Here is a 5,292-nt window from a genome sequence, read left to right on the forward strand (position 1 = left end):
CCTGTAGGTGCACATCACTATGGTGAAATACATATACAAACGGAAAATGCAAATGTGATCGCACACTACATCCAGCACTCTGCCCTCCATGCTGGACGAGACATTGGTTTATATTTTGGCCAAAGCATAGTAAGCCACTCACCGCGTCAAGGTTGTCTCATGAGTGGTCCCTAACTCTTGTTCCTACCTGTTCATGGGCCATGACAGCCACATAAAATCCAGGGAATGCAGGTCAGCATGCAAGCCAAGTACACTTTGCTTGTAACCCCGTCCGGTGCCATTACAGCTTTCATCGGATCCAGGGATGCAAGTACCAACATGCATGCTGAACCCACCATATACTTCTCCTGGAGCCAGATGGCTAATGGTAGGTTCTATACAAGCAGACTCAGTTTTATACTGACTTTAAAACCAGCCTCAAGGACAGATTAACTGGTCAGGTGTGCAATGACTCCAAGGAGATCGCCACGCCTCCAATATATACTACAAAGAAAAAAATAAGGGGTTGGGTCAGCACAACCTGCCTGTAGGTGCACATCACTATGGCGAAATACATATACAAACGGAAAATGCAAATGTGATCGCACACTACATCCAGCACTCTGCCCTCCATGCTGGACGAGACATTGGTTTATATTTTGGCCAAAGCATAGTAAGCCACTCACCGCGTCAAGGTTGTCTCATGAGTGGTCCCTAACTCTTGTTCCTACCTGTTCATGGGCCATGACATTGTGTATAATATGTTGAGCGTTACCTCGCTGAATGTCCTTCCCCCCCCAGGAGCCCACGACCTTGCTGAAGATGCTGGGTGGAACTTGGATCAGTGGAAAGGGAACCAGAGGGAGCTTCTGTATCTGATGGAACCTCGGAACATAAAATAGATGTACCTTCATAACAAAATGAACAAAATAAACAAAATAAACAGAACAGCAGTTAACAGATTGTCCTACATTTCTGTAAGCCAAACAATCAGTCATAGGGGGAGATAAGGTCTGTAGACCAAGTGACTGATCTCTATCACGAGGTAGTTGTGACCTGAACCATAATATTGCATAACTGTAATATTGCGTAACAATAGTATTCAGTGTCTAAGCCACACAAATAAAGTAAAGGTTATGGGAACATAGTAATTCCTATCTGAATTAATCGCGATGGAAAAATCAGCAAAGATAGGATATGTGGTAAAGTGACAGGGCCTAACATTTCAAAGTGGGTATTAGTATTATAACTAAAATCAACAGTCCACCATATAAGTAAACGTAAGGCATAACTAATGGCTAATGAGAAGGTTTTACGTTAGGCTTGGCTGAGTCTTTTAGGTGTCAGCTGGCGACTTCTTTTCCCAGATCTCTGTGCTTTGGGGGTCTGCTGCTCCACGAAGGGGGTGATTGTAGGGACCTCAGGTAGTCCGGTGAGGTCTTGGAACAGCTCCCAGTTTTCCACATCTAACGGCGGGATTTGTAGTTGATCGTAGAGATTTTCCAATTCCAAGTAAGTGGAGATGTTATAGCGTCTTCCCTCCTGGGAAAAGGATATACCAAAGGGAAAGTTCCACTTGTATTGAATTCTGTGGGAGCGCAACCACTCCGTCAGTGGTTTCATGGCTCTGCGCTTTCTGAGAGTAGATGGGGCCAGATCTTGGTAAATCGTTATCTGTGATCCTTCATAGGAAAAATCAGGACGATTTCTTGCCGCCTCTTGAATCGCCGTTTTAACTTGAAAATTTAAGAATCTACAGATTACATCCCTAGGGGGATCTTCCGGTTTTGGCTTGGGGCGCAGTGCTCTATGGGCACGTTCTATGATAATCTCCTGCTCAAAATCAGGGCCTACAAGCTGGGAGCATATTGCTAGGATCGTGGAGGTTACGTCACCTGGCTGGGCTGTTTCAGTGATCCCTCTAAAGCGCAGGTTGTTTCAGCGCCCCCTGTTCTCCTGGTCTTCCAGGGCTTTGTGCAGGTCGTTTAGGTAAGTGCCACATCTTTGGAGGGAGGCAGAGGTGGCCTTTTGGTGCTCCAGAATTGAGGCCTGATGGGATTCAAGTACCTCTACTCTGTCCCCCACCTGTCTCATATCTTGCCGTAATGCGGCGATTTCTTCCAGCACAGGCTCCATAGCTTTGCAGAGGGCCTGCTTTAAGTAGTGCCTGGTGATCGGGAGCGAACCTTTGCCCTGCGGCTCCTCCATGTCGCTGTCTTCCTCCGCTCTTTCCAACGGCCGCTCTGTATTTTTCTGTGAGTGGGCAGTCGCCATCTTTGAGTCCCTTGCTACATAAGCTGCGGCTGCCTTTTTTAGGAATTTATCCATTTCTCCTGGCGTAGCTTGCACTTTGTTGGAGGTAGATTGGTCCCCAGCTCTAGCGTTCCCAATCTTTACCATTTTTAGCTGTTTTCAGGCAATATAATAGCTAAGATTGCTATAGATAGAGATCGGTGTTACAGAGCTCAGAGAAGTGCGGCCATCTCAGACCGGCGCAAGCTCCGCCCCCCCCACATTGCTTTCAGTTTTAAACACCAGGCACCCTGGGCTAATGTATGTGATAAATAATAATGTCATTTGCACACATTTAAAGTTAATGTGGCCAATTTGCCATTTTTGGGTCGCTTCACCTACCTGAATTTTTTTTTTATAAAAAGTGATCTAAAAGTCATACACACCTCAAACTGGTATCAATGAGTACAGATTGCTCCACAAAAAAATGAGGCTTCACACAGCTTTGTGCAAGTAAAAATAAAAAAGTTATGGGGGTCAGAATATGGTGATCCAGTACTAAAACACAAGAAAATGATACATATGTGGTATTGTTGTAATTGTACAGGTCAGTTGTACTGCATATGGAACACTGTAAAAACAAAACACATAAAACTGTTGAAATTTTCCTGCTTCCCACAACATTGTATGCAACCATAAATGATGCCACTAGAAAGTACAACTTATCCTGCAAAAAACAAGCTTTCTTATGGCTATGTGAATGGAAAAATTAAAAAGTTATGGCTGTGGGAAGGCTGGGATTAAAAAAACAAAAAGGAAGGGGTTAAACCCTCTTTTACTACCAGAATCCCTTACTTGCGAAATGACAGGAATGAAAAAATCTTCAATCCTCCTGTCATAGCAAATTGTTACACGTCTCTTTATACTTTAAATACAGATAGATCCATGTCTCAACCAAGTGACACAAATATCTCAGCCTTTCTGGACTCTATTAACCTACCTAAAGTGACACCCCAACAATTGACACATTTATCCACCCCATTTTCACTAACCAATTTACTATCAGTTATTAAGACATTAAAGCCACATAATTTGGGCCTCATGAATAATTTTTTCAAGCAATTCCAGACCCTACTGTCCACATATCTGCTGACATTATTTAAAGAAGTTGTCCAGGTTCAGAGTGAAATCCGGGCATAAGCTCCCTTTTAGAGATTAGCGAATTTTTAAAAAATTTTATTCGCCGGTTTTGCATATTTTTGGGGAAAAATTTGCTTCAATACGAATAAATTTGCTGCAAATTACGTTTAAAAACTGCTATTTCCTGGCTGCAGAGAGCCTTTATAGTGGTGTAGAACACTGTGCCTTGCAGTAACACGCATGGGGAGTCTGTTTTGGTAGTGAAACAATACTGTGAGTCAGTATGACATGCAGATGACAGAAGTCACACTTAGAATCACTGCACACTTCACTTATTTGGGCAGTCCCGGGGCCAAAACTGACCAAATAACTCAAGTATGAACTTAGCCTTACAGGTCAATTTTAGTGCCCAGAAGAAGGGGTATGAGGTTATGGCTGATAACTGGAGGACAGTCCTTGACGACCTGGGTTGTTGATAAGTGGATTCTAAAGTGTCTGAAGAAATACGAGTAAAGACATTGGAATAAATTGTCCACTTTCTCCAAAGTGACCTCGTCCTTTGATTTATGAATATCATTGCATAAAGTCTTGAAGTTCTCTGCGTGGATGGCATAAGAAATGAAAACAAGCTCTGTGGCCGACACTGATCCATACACGTCATACCCTGTCCACATAGCTGCTAGCAACAGTCAAAGTTTCTTTGGAACCATGTCCCTACGATAGCCGTGAGAGCCTCAGATCCATTATACACAAAGAGCAGGAGACAAGTAAATGTCTTTGGTAACACCCCCATAGATCATCCCTTGCGTACATCCCGCAGAATCAACTTTTCCACACAATCCGGTCCTCTGTGCTTGCCTTGGTGAGTGGAGGCTTGGATGAAATCTGTATGAGCACAACCAGGTGATCTCTGTCCTTTTCTTTGAGTCCAGGTAAACAGGAAAATTTTGCTTTTAGGTTCAGCTCTGAGCCCACTTCAATGGCAAGACCCTTCTGCTTCTGGGAAGCTATGTGGGCAGACAGGTGCTTGGAATACTCTTTCAGTCTGGTGTATGAGAAATTATACATCGGTGTCACGCTATACAGAGTCCATTGTTTTTGAAGGATCAAAGCAGCCTGTGTTGGACTAAGGCCGAGTTCACACGAACGTGTGTGACCCGTGCCTGTGCTGCAGCCCGTAAATAGCGGGCCGCAATGCACGATCGCCGGCTGTAGGTCAGCCGCATCGGATCGCGGACCCATTCACTTTAATGGGTCCGCGATCCGGCCGTTCCGCAAAAAGATAGGACTTGTTCTATCTTTAAGCGGAACGGAAGTACGGGATGTAACCCCACGGAGGCACTCCGTAGTGCTTCCGAGGGGTCCCGTCCCGTGCGGCCGTTCCGCGATTCCGGATTTGCAGACCCATTGAAGTGAATGGGTCCGCATCCGTGATGCGGAATTCACACGGAACTGTGGCTGTGTATTGCGGCCCGCGATTTGCAGGCCGCAATACGGCCACGGATCACACACGTTCGTGTGAACTTAGCCTAAGAGTTTCCTACAAGGGGGTGCACTGTGGGATTTTTCTTTTAGACAAGCATCACAATGCAGACCATCGACATGCAGAGGTCAAGCTTCCAGGAGGATACCTTGAGCTGTGAAAATGACTGCTCCTTCATGCCGATGAACTACTTCTGGTGGTTAACACCCCATCGGTTGGTGTTTTCATATCCTAGCGATAAATAATGTTCCCGTTCACTGACTATAAACATAGATATTGACAGAAAAACATATCAAACTCTGCCACCATCTTTCTAGGTGCCACGTCTCCTGTCCCCTGACCAGCCAGATTTACCAGCATCTGTTCCAGGACATGAAGCAGTGGAATGACATCATTCATCCCGTAGTCCTGGCGACTGACAAATAATGTGGCCTCCTCAAACGCATAAGCTGCCACTG

At 44.9% G+C, this 5,292-nt stretch overlaps 1 pseudogene; it reads right to left on the bottom strand.

Moving 5' to 3' along the window:
* Positions 1–3,740: 3,740 nt before the first annotated feature.
* Positions 3,741–5,062, bottom strand: LOC121002502 (annotated as a pseudogene).
* Positions 5,063–5,292: the final 230 nt, after the last annotated feature.

The sequence above is a fragment of the Bufo bufo genome, chromosome 5, assembly GCF_905171765.1.
Source record: "Bufo bufo chromosome 5, aBufBuf1.1, whole genome shotgun sequence".
Taxonomy (NCBI): Eukaryota; Metazoa; Chordata; class Amphibia; order Anura; family Bufonidae; genus Bufo; species Bufo bufo.